The sequence below is a fragment of the Eptatretus burgeri genome, chromosome 2 (genome assembly GCF_056783735.1).
Source record: "Eptatretus burgeri isolate ZD-2024b chromosome 2, Ebu_testis_v1, whole genome shotgun sequence".
Classification (NCBI taxonomy): domain Eukaryota; kingdom Metazoa; phylum Chordata; class Myxini; order Myxiniformes; family Myxinidae; genus Eptatretus; species Eptatretus burgeri.
The window spans coordinates 66,836,640-66,858,217 of NC_140962.1; the positions used below are offsets into that span (position 1 = coordinate 66,836,640).

A 21,578-nucleotide genomic window follows, 5' to 3' on the forward strand; every position below is an offset into this window, starting at 1 on the left:
ATGATTATGGACCCCCAAAAATCTATTCATATGTCAAATAAATATTATTATTAAGATTTAATCAAGCCCATCAGCATGCAGGGAATGTGCCTCCCTAATGAAATAGCGTTATGACATTTTTGAACGGCCCCATGTTGGGGTTAAACTACCCTTCTTGTTCTTCTTCTTGTGTATGGCAGCTTAGCTGCCAGGGTAGCTATCATTTCTTGGAAGCGCGGCTGTCGCTGATGCAGTGCCCCTCTACCAGTACACACTGGTACTCATTTCGCCGACCTCGGAAGGATGACAGGCTGAGTAAACCCCCTGGTGTATTAATTCAGCGGCCAACGGGGCTTGAACTAAGGACCCTAGGATCCCAAGCCGCCACACTAACCACTAAGCCAACACCAGGTGCGTTAAACTATCCGTGACTGTGATGAATCAGCTCCTTCTGATGTAACCATGGAGGAGGCTGACATGGATGAGAGGTGTCATAATCTTTTAATGGTGCTTTAAATGCGAGTTTCCCAATTGGCCTGTAACCATATTTTGCCACAGCTTGTGACCACAATGCGGGCATTGTTGTTTTAATCCTTACTCCTTGCATCCATATAATTTATGTTTTTATTTTTCATATCGTTAGTGCTATGGGAAGCCCTGTGCTGCTTATAAGATGCATGTCCCCTCACTGCTGCTGCAGTGTTTTTATCATTTGCTTTTTGGTCTATTTTTATTCCAAATGTAGCTGATCAAAGACTGACATGATAGCTTTGAGAGAGTGCACTTCCTTCTCAGCTGTCCTCTTAAGGTTATGTTGCTGACAGAAGAGCAATTGATTGTATGCTACTGTCATATTTCTTCATAGCAGTGTGTTGCATTGTGAAACATGCTGTTCTTTTCATGAGGGCGTTAATCTGTTTGTCTTGACTGCTGGCATTTCCTAGTGCACATTGAAGATGCTGGAGTGCCTTTTGAAAAATGGACGTCATTATGTAACAAGACTCTTGACAAATTCTAATTTATTGCCTTTGCTGTACTGTATTGTGTACCCTCTGTACCATTCTGTCAGAACACAGAACCACCTTGATGGCTAAATATCACCATGATGTCTCAACAGCCTTGGCCAAATAGCATACAGACAAGGCTATGAGATTCAAATCTCTCATCCTCAGAGCAAACTGAGGCAGGGGTTTAAGCTGGATTTAAATATCTGACCTGTTTAGCATCCTTATATGAGCACATCACTTATGAATCTGTGACCCAAAGCTAAAATCCCATATTGCTTGTTGATGTGCCTGTTGTATACAAATATCCATCCTGCAAGTGACACCTTTACAATACCTCCCCCATTAAGAGTCCTAGATCACTTAACTGTAAAATAAAAAAGGGCAAATCCAAGGTTCGAGCAACTCATCTGCTCGACAGGTTGCTTGGTCCAAGGTCCTTTGATGTGTGCAACCGATGATCAAAAGTAGAATCGTTTAAGAGGTGTCAGGCAAGAACTCTTGTTTCCTTAAATGCTTCCAATGAAATCAAATCAAATCTCAGAAGCCATCCACAATTCAGCTCTACGGTCTTGGATTTGTTCCAACCATGGAGTCAAATCCAATTCTCACTGGTGTGGAGCTGTTGTATTGCAGTCTGCCACTGAGCTTAGATCGCCATGTAAATAAGGATGTCTCATGCACACAAAGGTTGTGAGTATCCTGCCATTAATAACAGATGGTATCTCTCGAAAACAGGAGGCCAATTTGCTCAACTATCCTATCTATATAAATTTTCTGCATAGAGAGTATCTGAGAAAAAATATTTGCACGGAGATTAAATGCGGTTCTAATGGGGATATTGCAAATAAATAAGTCAATAGAGGCCATTTTTCCAGTACTTTGGCTGTCGTAAGTAAATTGATAGATTAAGTCACTGACATGTATGGCCCATGCATAATGGACCAAATATCTAAGTTTGATGTGTCCTTGTATAAAACACTGATTTTGTGTTTTTCTTACACAGTCTACCCACTAAGTCCATTAACACAGTCCATTAATTGGCAAAAAAAAAAACAGATATAGAAAGAACAACCTTCAGAGTATCATTGGAGAAAGGATTGGGCAGAGTGAGAATGTGAAACAGAATGTCCACAGAAATGATGAGGACAAAGCCAGCCATGACAATGAGTGTGTCCATGACATAAATGAGTGACGCTTCCTTCAACAAAAGTCATTTGACCTTCCTTGGTCAAAGCATACACCTGGCAGCCCCATTACTGACAAGTTCAATGATACAGTGGACAACAATGATATGATTCCGACACAAGTTCATATCTGACAATTCCAGGCCATTTGCTTGATCTCAGTTCTTTTCCTCTGATTTCATGCCATTACTCCTGGATGTGGATTCAACCTTTTATCTGCTTGCATTATTAAACTCTGATGTGCAGGATAAAATGTACATGTTCAGGATTATCTATGACTGCATCACGTTTAATGGCAGCATTATTTTTGTCACCAGCTAGCTATTGTATACCTACAGCCAGACAATGATTTTTAAACTACCGTTGTGGCTTTGGAGAGCAGATCATTTGAACAACACTTAAAGATGATCAATCCAAAATCCATATCTTTGAGATGCAGTGCTTCTCTTTAGGCTGACAATAAGGACTGAAGGAGGTGGTTGCTTCCCTTCAAGTTATCTCTGTGACAGCATAGTCAGAGAGTTTGTTCAGCTATGGTTGTGCAGTAACCTGAACTATAACTGTTCCTCCTGTGATGGTGATTTCCGAAATGCAGCACACCCTGTGAGCACTGCATCAGAATTCCAACACAGTGGGAATTCAACCTCACACTTCTCAGTTCACTGGTAAGCATGCTTCCACTTTATTGCAGTTGTGGCACTATTTTTTGCATCAGCAAATTTGTGTACCATTTCATGATTGTTGTTGAAAGATAAAGTATATATAGATATATACTTTATCTTTCACATAATAAGATAGTATATATTTCAGCATTTTTAGATATAACTGCTTTTATACATGCATGTAAAAATATCACTGAAGGTGTATATAGGCATATATATATATATATATATATATATATATATATATATATATATATATATATATATATATATATATATATATATATATATATATATAACTGCTTTTATACATGTATGTAAAATTATCACTGTGTATATAAGCGTTTTTATATAATATATATATCCGAAAGTGTATTTAAGCATATATATATATATATATATATATATATATATATATATATATATATATATATATATATATACTGAACAAAAATATAAACGCACCAAGCGATTGTTACTATTTTACCTCGAACTCATTAATACTAAATCTTTACAACAATTTGGTTATAGAATCCATGACAATTGAGCATTAAATTTCAGAGTTCCTTGAGAATTCTGGCGACAGTCTTTGCGCTACAACAGCCGACACAACCGAGGTGTCACTGTCAGAGTTCACACAGTCAGTAGCGGGTGTGTCCACCGTTGGCGTCGCGCAGAGCGGTGCATCTCCGGCGCATGGACATCACCAGATTATCGATGGTGGCCTGAGGGATGTTTTCCCATTCCTCCTGGAGAGCCACACGGAGCTGGCGGACGTTCTCTGGGACTGCGTAACGTTGTCGTACGCGTCGATCAAGAACGTCCCAAAGGTGCTCGATGGGCGACTTGTCGGGAGAATATGGAGGCCAGTCGAGGACATCAATGTCCTCCTCACCGAGGAAGTCCATGCAGATCCTGGCAACATGGGGGCGAGCATTGTTGTGCTGAAACGTCACATGGTGAAGGCGCACAAACGGCACGACGATGGGTCTGAGTATCTCGTCCCTGTACCGCTGCCCGTTCAAGTTACCTTCAATGAAATGGAGCCAAGTGCGCTCTCCATGGCATATGCCTGCCCATACCATAACACTGGCACCACCGTGTGACACCCGACAAAGGACATTGGCATCAGTATAGCGCTCCCCAGCCCGACGCCAGACGCGGACTCATGTGACGATCCTGACCGGCAGTGGTCACACGTGGTCGCCGGGCATGTGGGCGGTTCACGGTGCTTCCAGTCTCTCTGAGGCGCGTTCTCAGGCGGCTAATGGTGGAGTGATGGACATTGAAGTGTGCTGCAACGGCCCGTACTGACGTCCCAGCATTCAGCATGCCAATGGCGCGCTCCCTCAAGATTTGTGACATCTGTTGCATGTTGACATTTGGCACCAGTCCACATTTTGGGGAGGCCTTTTATAGGGCAAGCTATAGGGAGTGTTTGTGTCCTGGTCACACTCACTAACCATCACTCTGTCAAGCCCCATGGTGCTCATGGGAAGGATTACTCAACGTGTGAGTCCACACACTCAGAGTGGTCAATTTCAATGGGAACATCTGTCTTGAGCAAAACAAAGGAACCATTGCTCAAACATATCATCGGTTTGACCATTTTCCCATAATGGCAATCTTGACTTAGATATTTAGGTTGGTGCGTTTATATTTTTGTTCAGTATATATATATATATATATATATATATATATATATATATATATATATATATATATATATATTGTTATGGCTGTGGAAATTCGCATTACACCATAAAGGGTCTGTAGGTGAGATATCTTGATAGGTGAATGTGTAGTTAGCCCTAACCCGTTGTATAGAGGGAATTTATCATCCGGGCTGCGATGCTTTGAGTCAGTCGTTTTTCTTTTTCTTTCTTTTATTTCAAACAGACAACATTTCAACAACCACGCCATCCCCATCACAGCGCCAACCACACTGCCACCACGCCACCTCCACCATCTATGCTACTACATCTTCGCCACTACGAACGGCAAACAAAGGAGGGAACTGTGAGGATGCGCAGCTTTCCCCGCCTGTTTCTTCCGTTGACTTCCCCGCGCTTGGAGTGTGAGGATGGGCGATGCGGGCCAAAGGTCAGAGGTCAGGTAAAGGAGGGGCCTGATTTTGGGGAATAATGCTCTGGGCCAGAGCCAAGAACTGACTTCCCCAGCCCCCGGACGGAGCGGGGTGGAGGGAAAGCGTGAGGGCATGCCCCCTTCGAGAAGCTTCTCCAAGAAGCTCGAAGGGAGGCGGGGCCGAAAACGGGGCGGGGCGGAGTCCCGCGCGATAAAAGACGGACACGGGCGGGCGCAAAAAAGCTCCCTGAGAGTCTCCCAAAAAGAAGGTTTCCGAAAAGGCTTCCTCTCGTGCTTCTTCTTCCTCTTCATCTTGGCTGGTGGTTCGGTTGGTTGGTCATCAGGAAGAGGTCCTGCGCCCGCGCCTTGGCGAGCGGGCCTGTCATAAAGGTACGGACGGAAGACGCGGCAGCGCCCGTTGCAAGGTGGACCTGTGCGTCCGGACGGGGAGTGCCAGAGAGGGTTCGCCGGCCGCGAGAGAGGTCGGGGCCAGGCGCGACCACGCTGATGGTCGCGGGAGAGGGACTCACCAGACACAAAAGGGAAGTCGCGACTTCTTTCTTTCTTTTCTTTGGGGTTTTGGTTTGAATGTCCGTGGGTGGCGCCAGTCTGGCTAAAGTAGAACTGTTTAAGTGTTGCCGTGTGTACGCGTATTCGGTCGTAGCTCTGCATCGTTTCTTTTGTTTTAATTGCTATATGTGCATTTTTCATTGTGTATGGCTGTATATACATGCTTGTCTGTGTGTGTGTGTGTGATTAAAATGCTTGCTTGTTGAACTGTGCCCGTTTCGCTTTGTCTTTTCTCTATTGACCCTCCATCTTGCATCATGGAAAGGGGTTCGTAGTGGGTGCAACATCCCAGTAATTGGAACCGTCAAGGCCGACGATAACACCGCTCGGTCATCACTGTAGCACGGAACGGACCGCTTAAGTGGTTTGTGTCCAGAGTCGGCCTGTGGCGTGGTACGATCGCCCGGTCGACCATCCGCGCAGGTACTTAGGTAGATCGAATCTGGCGAGCAACCCTATCCTGTGCGGGTGGGCAATTGGCACGGTCGTGGTGGGGTTAAACCCCCACCCCCGACTAGCTTCCGACGTTGTTCCGAGAGGGTCACGACTGAATTGTCCGTTCCGGTGGGAGAGGCGGCCACCATTTGAGTCGAGCGGCCGATCGCACACCGGCAGGCGCAAATTCGCAACAATATATATCTGAAAGTGTATATGAACACACACATATATATATATATATATATATATATATATATATATATATATATATATATATATATATATATATCCGAAAGTGTATATAAACATTTATATACATCTGAAAGTGTCTTTTTATATGTAACCGTTTTTTATACATTTTGATTATGGATATACTGTATGTATATATATATATATATATATATATATATATATATATATATATATATATATATATATATATATATATATCGCCGACGGTGTGTCGAAGCATTTTTTTCACATGCAGAGATGTATATAACCGAAGATGCGGTGTCAATGTGGGAAAGGAAGCTGTCGTGTCTCTCGTGCGGGGAATTTTTCGAACAATTTCCACTGTAAAGACTAAATATATCATAAGGTGGGTAAGTCTCCATAATATTGCATGGCGTATCAAAAAATTAAACGTAAAATCTGCATTGATTTCATTGAAGAAAATGCTTAATTATATTGACTTTTTCGAAGTGTACTTATACATTGTGCCAAAAATCAGGATCTGTAAGTAATAATAAACATTATTGAAAAAGATGGCTATCAATTCGGTAACATTGTGTAGTTTATGTTATTCTCATTTTAAGATTCCTGATTTAACAACAACAGCCGAAGCAGAACAATGTAGTCCATCTATAATAATAAATGTCAGTGTATCAGTCTGTCAGTCCGTCTGTCAGTCCGACTGTGTCCTCCTTAACTGCAAAACCATGTAAACTAGCAGCCTTGAAACTTTGTATGCGTACTACGGGAACACCAAGGAAGTGCAAGAGTGAAAATTGGGTGTTTGAGTTCATTTAAACACTCCTTTTGAAGATAATTTAGGGGTGGTTGCTCATCAGGAAAAACCTTATGAAGATGGTGCCATCTTCAACATAAGCCTAATGAAGATGGTGGTGCATCATCTTGCTCAGCCCTCTGTCAGCTCGCAAAAGTCTTAAGCTATCATTTTTTTTGGCCTGCTCAACTATGCCTTTACTTGGAACAGGCCTCAACAATTTATTTGCGATAAAGTTTTTTTTTCACTTTCCTCACTCATATCATCGAATGCCTGTTCATCAGAGCTACGAATCGCTGGGTGTATTGCAATGCATATAAACGCATAGAGATGTCAGCGTTCCTGGTTTTATTTAATTTCTGGACATGCCATAAGCTCTATATTCTCTTAATCTCAGCCAAGTTTCAAAATTTTAAATTCTTTATTGACTTCAGCAGTATTTCCGACTGCAAAAAGTGTTCACATGTCCATTTTGGACATTGCTTGACATACCGAACGTCTCCGTTCATGGTGTTTATATAACCGATCGGCGGTCGCAAATTGCTTGCCTTGCCAGCCATTCCTTAACCGTTTTGTTGGAGTGCTTGCTTGAGTGCTTAAGCCACTTGGTGAGTACTCTACAATATTCACACCGTCACCGAATATATCGATCACCTTGAACAAAGTTCAGGCCAATTTGCCTGCGTTTGGCTGTGCGATGCCTCGAGCAGTGGTTCACTCAATGAAAATGTGAAATTTATTTTAAACCACGTTTCCCCTTTTGTATGATCTTCTTTTATTATACAACCTGTAACTTCAGCTAAGATAGATGCATACAAAATAATGAAACGTTTCGTTTTTAAAAGTTTATTCGACAGTTTTGTTGGAGTGTTTGCTCGGTTAGTTGAGGCACTGGGCGAATGCTCTTCAAGCTTCGATGGCAATACAGCAGCTCGGTTTTCCATGGCGATAACGGCAGGATAGCTGAGAGGTACGGATGCTACCTCTTAGCTGTATGGCATGGGTTAGAATCTCGACGCAGATATAAACTCTCATCCGGTGTTTCACAGGCAGGGTGATTCATCAAAGTGTGTGCCATCTCTGGATGGACTTAAAATTGGACGTCACATCTGCCAGAATCTACCCTCTCCTCTACCCCTTCCCTCTGCCCTCCCTCTCCATTTCATTTCTCCTCCCCTCTCTCCCCTCTATGAAGGGGACTGTTAAGGATTAATGGTTTAGTTTTAAATTTAAAACTGCTTCCGAGAGTATAGCAAGTACAAATCAGATTCGGAGTGAGCTGACCAGAGGGGTGCAAAGTTCGCTGCATGTGTGAGCATGCATGCAGGCCATTGCCAGGTAGATGGAGAGGGTTTAAAATGCTGCCACCCGGCTTTATATAAAACCCGACGGTTAAAAAGAAAATGTTGCTGATTGGGCGCGTTTTCTCACCCTTCCCTTCCCCTCCCCTCACGCCGCCTTCCCTTCACAGCCCCCCATGCTGCCTCGCCCTCCCATCACACTTATCTCCTCCCAAACCACCTCCCCTCTCCACCCCCCATGGACATCTCTCGATGGTATCCATGTGCTGTATTAACATGTTGTTTCAACGTACCCAATTTCATTAAAACATGTACTACCCCCCACTTCTCCACAAATCCCACTACCAAACAGAAATAAAGAACCTCTCCCCTCACAATTTCCTCCTCCCAAACCCCCTTCCCACTTCGCCCCTCATCTCTACCCCATCTTCGTCGCTTCCACCCCTCCTCCCGGAGTGTACAGTGACATTTGGTGAAGCGTCGCGATACCCACCCCTCTTCCTAGCTCCCTCCTCTTCCTCACCCCTCCTCATTCTCCTTCCACTCCTCTCTCCTCATCCCCTCCTCGCTCTGCCATTGCTCCCTTTCCCTCATCCCTCACTCCTTCCCTTTCCATCCCCTCCCTCCCGTCTGCCGTTTCTCCCTCCCGCCTGCTGCTTCTCCCTCCCGTCTGCCCCTTCTCCCTCTTCACCCTCCCTTCTCCCTCTTCACCCTCCCTTCTCCCTCTTCGCCCTCCCTTCTCCCACTTCGCCTCCCTTCTCCCACTTCACCCTCCCTTCTCCCTCTTCGCCCTCCCTTCTCCCTCTTCGCCTCCCTTCTCCCTCTTCGCCCCCCTTCTCCCTCTTCGCCCTCCCTTCTCCCTCTTCGCCCTCCCTTCTCCCTCTTCGCCCTCCCTTCTCCCTCTTCGCCTCCCTTCTCCCTCTTCACCCTCACTTCTCCCTCTTCTCCCTCTTCGCCCTCCCTTCTCCCTCTTCGCCCTCCCTTCTCCCTCCTATCTGCCCTCCCTTCCCCCTCCTATCTGCCCTCCCTTCCCCCTCCTATCTGCCCTCCCTTCCCCCTCCTATCTGCCCTCCCTTCCCCTCCTATCTGCCCTCCCTTCTCCCTCCTATCTGCCCTCCCTTCTCCCTCCTATCTGCCCTCCTTTCTCCCTCCTATCTTCCCTCCCTTCTCCCTCTTCGCCCTCCCTTTTCCCTCCTATATGTCTCCCCCTCCCCTCCATCCTTTCATCCTCCCCTCTCCCTTCCTCCTCTATCACTCTTCTCTCCCTCCTCTCCCTCGTACTCCCCTCCTCCCTCCTTTAATATTCCCGTCAGCAAAGTAATGGATTGTATTTGCTAGTTTTTCAATGAGGGTGAAAATTCAAAGCTGTATTCACAGTTTTTTCCCCCAAAAGAGAGAATTAAAGGACAACAATGTGCATGTACAAGAAATAGTTAAACTGTTACAATTTGATTTTGTAACTCCACTAACTGGTAGAGCCTTCTCAGTGTGTTGGAATTTACCAATGATAATTATGAGTATCGTCGTGTTTTTGGTAATTGGTTCACGAGTGCCAGCCAGAGTGACCACTATATTCGTTATGTGTGTGTGTTTGTTTGTGTGTGTCTGTCCCGAGCATAGCTCCGTGGGTTTTGATCCGATCCTGATAAAATTTGGGTGGGAGGTTTATATCATGATCTTCTTCTTCTTCTTTCGGCTGCTCCCGTTAGGGGTCGCCACAGCGGATCATCCGTATGATCCGCATAGTGATTTGGCACAGGTTTTACGCCGGATGCCCTTCCTGACGCAACCCTGGTCGCCTCTTACGACACAAGGATATGGTACACCTATTTTAACCGGGGTATACACCGGCCCAGTATACTGGTACTCATTTCGCCGACCTCGGAAGGATGACAGGCTGAGTCAACCCCCTGGTGTATTAATTCAGTGGCCCAACGGGGCTTGAACTCAGGACCTCTTGGATCCCAAGCCGCTGCCCTAACCACTGCGCCAACACCAGGCTTAGGTTTATATCATGATCTAGTTGTGTTTTCCTGAGAATGGGTGTGCTGCGCCCATTATGGGCGGAACCACGCCCAAAAAACATGTGTTTTTAGGGGGTAGCCGGTTTCAAGTTACATCTTCTCTGAGGGGGTTTGTCGAATCTGGCAGGGGTTTCGGTATTTGGTTAGCCCAATGGCACCTGCATAGCCCCATGGAGCTCGATTTTTCATTTTCGTCACAAGGTCACAAACTTAGAAAGTGTCAAAAAAAATCAATAAATGAAAGTTGGTTTGCAAGTAGTGCTCTTCGAGTACTACAACTTTCATCATTTACGTTTTTCCCCGATTCCCACCAGTATGCCCGTGGTGTCCCCTCAAAGGTCAAAAAATAGAAAAAGGCGAACCGTGTACATTGCTCGTGAACCCTCGCCGTCTCCAGACTTGTCTATATTTAGAATAGTCTTTAGAACTTGTGACAAAAAGAAACACCCACAAAAATGTTCCCCTCACTCTGCTCGGCAAAATTATATTTTTTAATGAAATGTAAATTTTTGCACCCCCCCCCCCCCGCCTACCAGCCTACACACCCCTGATACTTCAACATGACTTGAACTTTTTTGGTGTTTCCATTCACGGATGCCTATTTACCCTCAGGTTCATAATGCTGTACAAATGTTTCATCTGTGGGGAGGATACGTGATGAAAATGCATCGCCTTCACTTGGTATAATCGAAGAAGACTGGCACATTCGTAAGGGTGTCTGTTTCCATCAGTGAGCATCTTTGCACCCACTTAACATACACATGCAGAAACCCAGTTTTAGTGTTTTATGGTGTGTACTGTATCATGACACCAATCTATCTATAATCGTAGCTGTGTCATCTAGTGATACATCTACCTTCGCATATCAGTCAGTCAATCCTGATCACATTGTGCTTTGTGACAGTTGACAATGGGCACCTATTCGGTTGTACGTCACACTTACATATTTTGAAATTCCTTTTTTTTCAAACATAGCCTGGGGAAAGTACTCAATCCAGACGCATTTCTGGATCACTGGCTGTAATCTATGTTGATGTGTATGTATGTGTATGTATGTATGTATATATGTATATATGTATATATATATATATATATATATATATATATATATATATATATATATATATATATATATTCCTTTTTGGAGAGCTCTTTTGAAGTTTTTGTTGAAAAAAACATGCTCAAATGAGCTAAGATCCTCATCCTCTTAATGATGACATAAAAAAACGAATATGACGTCATTGCGATGTTTCAGGTTGGTGGTAAATTATCTGTGCTAATGCCCGGCTTGATTCCCGCAAACAAAATTCAAACAGCTTGCCGAGTTTTGGAGATAATGGTATAGGTGATTTCCATTTGCGGCGATATGATGTCAACTTTTTTTCTCGGAAGAATTTCCAAAATCTGAGATGGTTACTGCCTGCGCGTGGGCTTTCTGCATATACATGGCAAGTTTCACGAAGATTTGATGAAACCTCTGGGTTGTGAAACAAAAAGTCAAAAAATAGGAATGACGTCATAAAAATTGATATGACGTCAAAGTGATGTATCATATGTGCGGTAATTCATCTCTGCTAATGCCCTGTTCGATTCCGCAAATAGAATTCAAAAAGCTTGCCCAGTTTCGGAGAATTTTTTTAGTCAATTTCCATTAGCGGAGATATTTTGACGTCATAACTTTTTTTCTAGGAGGAATTGTCAAAATCGGAGATTGTTACTGTCTGCACAGGGAATTTCACATGTATATGTCAAGTTTCAGGAAGTTTCGATGAAAACTGTAGGCTGTGAAACAAAAAAGTCAACAAGAAGAAGATGAAGAACAACAACGTGAGTAAGACTTGGAGATCCTCCACGAGGATCTAAAAAAAAAATCGCTTTGGTGAAATAGTTTCTGGTGACTACTTTTACGTTGAGAGGGGTGACTTTTTGTTGTTAACTTTTGGTTTGTTACCGTTTAGCACACAATGTCACACTCAAGCTCTTTTGCACACATGCATTCCTAATATATGATGATTGATGGTTTAGTAACAGCCATACCACACTACAGTAATGAATCCCAGTCACTCTTCACTCATCGTCTTCATCATCGTCGTTATCCGGTATTTTTAACCTGGTGGACTGAGAAGGTATATTTCAGGAAATAATTTAATTCAGGAGCTGGCTGCTCTCGTTATCCACCTGTGCCAAATTTGGTAAATGTAACTGCCCTTGTCCAGTTATTCTGCTGAAGAACAGACAAACATTCAGAGGGGATGATTGCTAAACTCACATGCTCGGCCAACGGCTGCAGCACGAGTAATAATGACAAGAACAATAGGCTTCCAGCTATACTGCCTTGTAAGTATAATAATAAACTAGAACTGCCACTTTGTAACTGCTGGCAGTGATGACCGGGTACCAAGACATCCGGCTTTGAAACAACACGGGATTGATGAGTTACGGACTGAGTGAGACGAAGTGTTCAATCTATCTATTATGTATGCAGTTAGCCCTTTTATCTTGTGGACATCGTCAGTATTAGTTGAATTGGCATTTAAATAACCTGAACACGAAGGAATAAATATTGACACAATGGGTGCAGCGTGTCAACCGGGACTTACCCGAGTCTCACGAGCCCCACACGTCTCTCTACGATGAGGGATTGACAAGTTATGGCCTTGGTAACAGGCCACGTTCCATCTATTTATTATGTACATAGGTGACCCTTTTTCCTGGGGTCATCGGCGGTATCAATTGAAATGATACTCCTCTAGCCTCAAACTCATCCAGGCACAACCAAGTGAGCCTTGTTCAAAAAAATTAAAAAGTTCTCAGCTTCAAACGATTAAATAATTCTGGCTGCCAGACCATGTGGCCGATCGGGTTGAAATTTAAAATATACATTCCACATGTCTACTAAATCATAATTGTGAAGTTTTACATGGTAGAGTTTGTCATACGGAAGAAGCCCATTGTTTTTCAGGTCAAAAGGTCAACACAGGCCAAAGGTCAACTACTTTGGTGAGATTTCTAAAATTTTCAAATGTTCATCCGATTGACTTGAAATTTGAAGAAGAAATATTTTTCAGGTCACTGAATTCAAAGAGCCAATTATTTTTGAGGTCAACATGGACCAAAAGGTCAGCATAGGCTCAAGGTCAACAACTAAGGTGGTATTTCTAAAATCCTTAATTTTCATCCGATTGACTTGAAATTTGAAGAGGATTTATATTTCAAGTCAATGAATTCAACCAGCCAATTATTTTTCAGGTCAAATTTGTTTTTTGGATTTTGCAAACATCGTGCTCTGCATGATGTCTTCTTGTTTGTTAATTGCCGGAATCCTTCGGATTTCGGCAATTATGTTGGTCGGTTGTGCGTGTCATTCTCTGTGTGTGTCTGTCTGTTTATTTGTGTGTTTGTTTACCCTGTAGCAGCCACACCATTTCAGCGATCATGACCAAACTGGGTACAGACGTCGGCCATGGTCAAACTTAGACACTTGTCGTTTTTGGTGAATCTCGGTCAAAGGTCAAGGTCACCGAAAAACCGAAATTTGTATTTTAGCAAAAATGTCCGCTAAAATGGTCGTATCGACTTCAAACCAAATCCAAAATGTGCATCTTCCAATTCTGTATCCAACCATCTGTCTCATTGGGGTGTCACACCAACACCCTTATTAGCGGTCGGGGGTCGAATGTCAGGGGGATCGGGTCAAAAATTGCGATAAAAACGTTATTTCGATCCCAATTAACTTCCAATTTGGCATGTGGCATCTTGGTACGAGTGTCCTATTATATGCCAAAAATGATGAAATTTGGTTCAGCCACTTCCGGTTACCATGGCAACAAATTTCCCTAATAATAAACAAATGCAAATTTTCAGATTTTAAAAAAGTTTGACAGTGTCCACAATTGTGCAGATTTGTTCAGTATTTGCACCCATGTCGGCAATGGCACTGGCTACTGATGTGTTAAATTTGGTTGACCTTCAATCAAGGTCAATGTCAAGGTCGACTATTAACGGTGAATCGTTTTTTTGTCATAACTTAGTCAAAAATGGTCGTATCTGTTTTTTCAGAGAACATGGAGATATGACAAAGTTATTCTGGCAATTCCTTGCTCAACGAGCAATTTCGTTTGTTTGTTAGTCTGTGTGTGTGCAGGATATTAAAAAACTTGTTGACGGTTCCAGATGAAATTTGATGGGCAGGTTGGGTGTGTGACAAGGACGAACTGATTCGATTTTAGTGAAGATCTCGATCCGGTCAGACTATTAGAATTTTTTAAAGTGATTCTTCACCATTGAGAGATAGGGTCAAATATGATATATAGCCCGACATCTCAAAAAGTTGAAGACTGATTCGGACGAAACTTGGTGGACATGTTGGGTGTGTGATAAGGAAGAATTCATTCAATTTTGTTGAAGATCTAAATCTAGATCAGGATTTGATAATTTAAGTGATTCTTCACCATTGAGAGATATGGCCAAAACCGATATAGTACTGCATTGCATGATATTTCAAAAATGTATTGGTCCCGATATGTTCTAGTGGATCAGGCATTACGTGGCGGATGTATGCGCTCTACCGAGTGCCCTTCCAGTTATCACTTTAACATTCTCTGAAAAAAGACACGTACAACGGTGAAAATTTCGTGTCAATTGGACTTTAATGCTTGTCAAACTGTATTGCTTGTCAAACTTTGTTGCGTGTCAAATAGTTGCTGAGAAAATGAATATAAAAGTGATTACACCCGAAAATTGCTGGCTGAAATAAATAAGAATAAACAGAAGAAAAACAATCGGTTACCCAGCCTGAAAGGCTTGGTACACAAATAATATTTTGCATAAACATCAAACAAAAATTCAAAATCGATAAACTATATACCTTTCTGTTTTTAAGTAAATGCAGAATCCCAGCATCCTCAGCCACGAGTTGCATCATTTCTGGGAGTGTGGCTGTGCCACTGATGCAGTGCCCCATGTTTCCAGGAAGCTGGTACTTACTTAGCTCACCTTGAAAGGATGGCAGGCTGAGTCAACCCACCTGGTGTTGTTTAACAAACGACAGGGGCTATAACTCAAGACCCTAAGATCTTAAGCCAACCACCTTAACCGTGAAGCCAACACCAGGCTTATACCTTTGAGTGGTCGCAATCAGCTACACTTTTGCAAGGACGACAAGACTGAAACTGGTGCATGCACACATGGCATGGTGTGCTCACTTACCCTCTTGGTGTTAATTAAGCTGTTGTTGTGCACGAATTGACACAAATCTTGCACTTCATCTTGCAGCGATATGTAATGAAATGATGAAAAGCAAATGCTTATCACGACCACTTGTAATCCTGAAAAACTTAACTAGAACTCATTATTTCATTCACTTCATCTCTTGAATGCCGCACGTTGAATTAGATACCATGGGATCTTTAACGTTCACCTACAAATGCTGTCATACGGGATTCCCATGTTAACCTCCTTCCAAGAGATGTGATGTAATGCCCTGCCGGTGAAGCACCAGACCAGCAGTTTCGTCGTCGAGTCGGGAATCGACCTCAGACTTGACTGCTCAAAAGTAAGTGTGCTACCTCTGCACCATCGCAAACCCATCGTTGCAAGACATGCAAATTGTAATATCGTGAAAATAGCGGTTAATGGGAGGATGTTGGGTTTAATTGGGATGTAAAATGATAGCAACACTGCATCTCTTGCATTTGCCTTGCTATTTTGCAAATACCAGTTCCGCGCTTCTTCGGTCACAGACTCACATAAATAGCCCGATGGGGATTCTCAGGGAAAGCCAAACATGATCAGAACTTCAATATCCCCTTCCTGCTCTGTTCCTGTATTCGATGCCAGGAGGTACTTTGTCCCCTCCTCTCTTCTGTTACCATCACACTCAGAGCAAAACATTGTAAGTGCTAATCTACAGTATTTGAATGGGAATATAATGGAAATACTTTGAGAAAATGGCACTTTTAACGGTTGAAAATGAAACGCACAGATTGCATCGATGTGCATTTAATTTACATGGTTATTCTTTGTCACACAAACTAGAAGAAATTGGCACGCCCAAATAACCTGTAAAGAGTACAATAGTCATCCTGTTCACCACTACTAATACTACTTTTAACCATTCCAATTAATCCCACCTTGTTGCAGGCTGAACCGAGGTGGAAGTTTTGCCCATATTTCACGAAACAGCTGTCATTCGACTGGATCTGGTTCATGCAGGAATTGCAATTTGTTCAGCATGCTGGTGATAGCTTACCCATTCTTTGCAAAAAAAAACAAAAACACAATTCTGATCTATTCAGTGAATTAGCTATTCAACGAGCCTCGAGTGTGCGTGCGCGCGTGTGTGTATACATATGTACGGTATCTCTATATATAAAAACGAAAAGCAAGGTCGGTGGGACGGTTAAGCTCTCAGTCCGTGAAGACTACTTGCCTTTTAATCATGTCCTGTTTGAACGTTGATTCCTCAAGACCCTGAAGACCCAAAAGTCACCAAAGACCTTGAATACCCTGAAGACCGAAAAGTTGCCAAAGAATTAAAAGATGCTGAATTCCTAAAAGAGCCTTAAGACTCCTCAGACCCCTTAGAGCTTCGACCTTAACACCATTTAGACCCCTTACATCCTTCAGGCACATTAGACAGCTTTGACCCTTGACCCTTTAGAGCACTTGGACCTTCTTGTATCACAAATTAAATTTCAAATAAATACAATATCACCAATGTCACAAATAAATGTTTGTATTATGATTGGTGTAAATCACGCCAACACAGCAAATCAATGACATCAATCTCTGTAAAGACGTGTGGAGAGGTGAGCGTCGTGAGCCAGTCCACACTAATATATATATATATATATATATATATATATATATATATATATATATATATATATATATATATATATATATATATATATATATATATGTACTGTGTATATGAACGTATATGATTGACCCCTCTCACTCTCACACTCCTCCAGCCGAATAAGCTGCATAAAGCAACCCAAGAAGACTTACTCAAGGTAAGTCCTACGCTGTTTCAAACCCTTCCCAGAGTTCCTTAACAACTATAAAGACGTTCACACATTGTACACACATGCAAATCCAAATGCTACACACCCCCTCAGCTACCGGACCGGTTTCATCACTTATTGGCGAATAATCAGCGATAGCGTAGACAGCAATGCATACCAATGAGGCTCACAAGCAGGTAACATGTGTAAACGTCAAAAGCAGTCAATAACTAAATAAATAAATATCCACCCATATCTCTCACAGACCGGGCGTAGTGGCGTGCGCCTGTAATCCGGCTACTCGGAGGCTTGGGTTGGAGGATCGCTTGAGGACGGGGGCTCTGCACTGGGCAGGGTGTAGAGCAGCCCGGAATCATGGCGAAACCCAAATCCTGATCCCTGTGTCGTAAGAGGCGACCAGGGTTGCGTCAGGAAGGGCATCCGGCGTAAAACCTGTGCCAAATCAGTATGCGGATCATAACAGATGATCCGCTGTGGCGACCCCTAACGGGAGCAGCCGAAAGACGAACAACAACAACAACAATCTCTCACCTGTGAATGGAGGGAATAGCCAATCATCTCTCACATGGCTAAAATAGGCCGGGGGGCCAGTGGGACCTACCTTGCACCACCCCCCCCCTTGCGACAATTTTTCACTGATGTCACAGTGTTCATATATATCCCAAGTATCAGGAAAAAAATGTTCCCAGAAAAATAACTCATTTGCACTATGCTTTATTAAGCTGTTTCCATGGCAACCAATCAAAAATAGACGAATCTCACAAAGATCGGCAAAATGTCAATAGCTCTGTCAAATATAAACATCAAATCACAAAATTGGTGTCAAATTAAAGCTTATACATTTACGTATTAAAGCATATTTTGTTTATGCTAATTAGCTCATTTGCATATTAATTATATTTGACTTAAAGACAATAATTCCCACAAAAATGCGGGAATTTCCATTTTCTTTCCTTGTAATTACCGCACATGTCAGTTTTTTGTCAAAAAAACATTACTTAAGTGTTGCCAGATACAAGCCACGTTGGCAAAAAAATATATTAAATTTTTTGAATTTATTAAAGTAGGCTAATTAACATAAAATACAAAGCACAATGAATCGTTCGAAAATCATGCGAAATGAGATTAATCAATAGAATTAATTACCTGGGCCTGATATAATACATAACTGCGACTTATGATGTCTGTTGGTGTTTAAGGGAAACACAACTATTTTCTGTTTGAGTAAAAGTAGTGGAAATAATTTTAAATGCATTGATATGCTAATTAGGATCTGCCATTATGGAAATTCTAATTTTCGTAAATATCTCAACTTCTGGTACATAGAAATTTGTAAATGAGGAATCTACACATATGTTTGGAGGGTCAAGGAATCAGGTGAACATATTTTCTTTGTTGTCCGAGATGTAGAATAATGTTTGGATAGTTTAATTACATGCAAAAATGGAAACAGCTTAATAAAGCATAGTGAGTTATTTTTCTGGGAACATTTTTTTTTATGATACTTGGGATATATATGAACACTGTGGTATCAGTGAAAAATTGTCACGGGGTTGGGGGGGGGGGTTGCAAGGTAGGTCCCACTGGCCCCCGGCCTAAAAATAATTGGAATTGAAACTCTCACATTAATTGGAATCGTAAAAAGCAGCAGTGGTTGTAGTTGTAGTCGTAGTAGTGCTGCAGAATGGTGCCACATAACAGACCAATTGTGCATTTTGGGTGAAAAGTATGAAAATTGGCACAAATGTAGCTTTTAATGTGCTGAACATTTCTCGATATGAGGCCATTTCAGTTTCTTTCCAAGATGGCCGCCAAATTCAAAATAGCCGCCACTGAGTAAAAAACTGCTTTCTGACTTGTTTATAATATTCAAATGTACTAATTTCATATTTTTCATGCTCTTTAACCATGATATTGCATAGTTAGTTTCTATACTGATGTTTGCATTTTTCAACAAGGCAACAATTTTTAAAATGGTGCAGAAATCCAAGATGGCCACCATGCTAAAGCAGTTGAGGAGATCTACCTCTCTGAAAAGGAGGTAAAAAGGGTCGTTTTTTCTGAATAACATCCACGCTACTTGATATATTCTTTCCATGCTTTGAGTCGCATATTGCCTCATATATTTAAACCAAATTGTTGCCTCATTTGCATAATAAAAGGGGAATGCAAACTCTCCCTTCCTATAATAAAGCACATTAGTTCTGCAGTTGGCAAAACGTTCTTATGACGTGTAACTTTCATCTACGCAATGCGTCTTTAAGTTTTGGAATATTATCATGTGTAAATACAAAGTAATTGGACAAAAATAACCGTTTTTACCTCCATTTCTAGAGAGGTGGATCTCCCCAACTGTTAAGTGGATAACTGTAAAAGCTAATGTATCCTTAATGAAGTCAGGTTTTCTTCAAATTATAATTATTTTATTACTATCAGGTGTCGGCATGAGCTTTACTATGATTTGTTTTTCAAGAGAAACGTCTATCAATATGGTGCACATTCATCTTGTTATAATAGATCTAAGTCATCGCATCGCAACAAGATTCAGCAATGGTTTTTAGCAGTACATTGTTAGTTATATATAGAAAACAGCAATCTACCTCGAGGCACAAAATGATGCTTAATATTGCTTAATCATGTTATTGATGCTCAGTCTCCGTGACACTTGCAATATGTTGTACATGCCAACTCTGCCTTCACACGCTTGCACTGGTGCAGGAATCCTCTTTCCACTTTGCAGCCGCACTAAAGAAGTTCTTTGCACGATTTGGATGCTTCAGGCAGGGTTGTCCACAGAGGTTCCCACAACTCTGAGGTCCCTTTAAACCATCCTCAGTCAGCGGGATCTGGTAACTGGATCTCGCAGTAATGCTTGCACCCAGCAACGCCCTGCCTGATATGCTGCCCGCCTTGCATGTTGACACAGTGCCGCTGAAGTAGTTGGAATGAACTCAATGGATCTCCCCTTTTGAGTAAATAACTCTTTTCAGGCATTGTCAACACTGTTACAGCAGCTTGTCCAGTCATACATGGCCATCACCCTCCTGAATCACGTGGTGTAATTTGACATTGGTAGGTTCTTCCGTTCTCGAGTTATCTGTACCAAACCATCAAAAATCGAATATTTGACCTCACTGTGACCTTGACCTTTGACCGATTTCGACCAAAATCTAATCAGCACTTGCCATCACCCTCCTGAATCACGTGGTGTAATTTGACATTGGTAGCTTCTTCCGTTCTCGAGTTATCGTGCCTACAAACAAACAAACAAGCAGTCATAGAGTGGTACTTACGAAATCGTCAACTTGACCTCTGACCTTGTCTAATAAAAGCTGTCTCTCGAGAAGGTAGCGACACAAACCAGAAGTTTCTACGATGATTCTGTACCAAACCATCAAAAATCGAATGTTTTGGATGTTTGACCTCACTGTGACCTTGACCTTTGACCGATTTTGACCAAAATCTAATCAGCGCTAGCCACCACCCTCCTGAATCACTTGGTGTAATTTGACATTGGAAGCTTCTTCCATTCTCGAGTTATCATTTTTTGGATGTTTGACCTCACTGTGACCTTGACCTTTGACCAATTTTGACCAAAATCTAATCAGCACTAGCCATCAGCCTCCTGAATCACGTGGTGTAATTTGACATTGGTAGCTTCTTCCGTTCTCAAGTTATCTGAACCAAACCATCAAAAATCGAATATTTGACCTCACCGTGACCGTGACCTTGACCTTTGACCGATTTTGACCAAAATCTAATCAGCACTAGCCATCACCCTCCTGAATCACGTGGTGTAATTTGACATTGGTATCTTCTTCCGTTCTCGAGTTATCGTGCCTTCAAACTAACAAACAAACTAACAAACAAACTAACAAACAAACTAACAAACAGAAACGGAAGGAATCAATATACTTACGAAATCTTTAGATTTCGTAAGTAACAAACAAGCAGTCATAGACTGGTACTTACGAAATCGTCAACTTGACCTCTGACCTTGTCTAATAAAAGCTGTCTCTCGAGAAGGTAGCGACGTAAACCAGAAGTTTCTACGATGATTCTGTCCCAAACCATCAAAATCGTTGCATCGACCGAAGCAAAAATCTCCATTTCTCCATGCAATTATTTAATATTATTTTATGAAAGTCACAAACCGTAATATTCGGCCATCCACCAACAATCTTTACATAATATGAAGGCTTAGCGAGTCAGGCATGCGACGATAACCTTTATTGGGATAAAAAATGACTTTTAAACACCATAGTAGGGTGGATATACTGGTTCTGGCTCA

The 21,578-nt window shown here is 42.1% G+C and overlaps 1 long non-coding RNA gene across 2 annotated transcripts in view; it reads left to right on the forward strand.

Annotated features, from left to right (window-relative positions):
- LOC147032214 (uncharacterized) overlaps positions 1-21,578 on the forward strand; it is a 38,705-nt gene that overhangs the window by 2,879 nt on the left and 14,248 nt on the right. The window contains exon 3 of one of the 2 annotated variants that reach the window (XR_015051995.1): positions 10,869-10,986. This is a non-coding gene — a long non-coding RNA (uncharacterized LOC147032214). Of the gene's footprint in view, positions 1-10,868; positions 11,227-21,578 lie in introns of those variants that run through there. The other variant, XR_015051994.1, reaches the window with a different exon arrangement.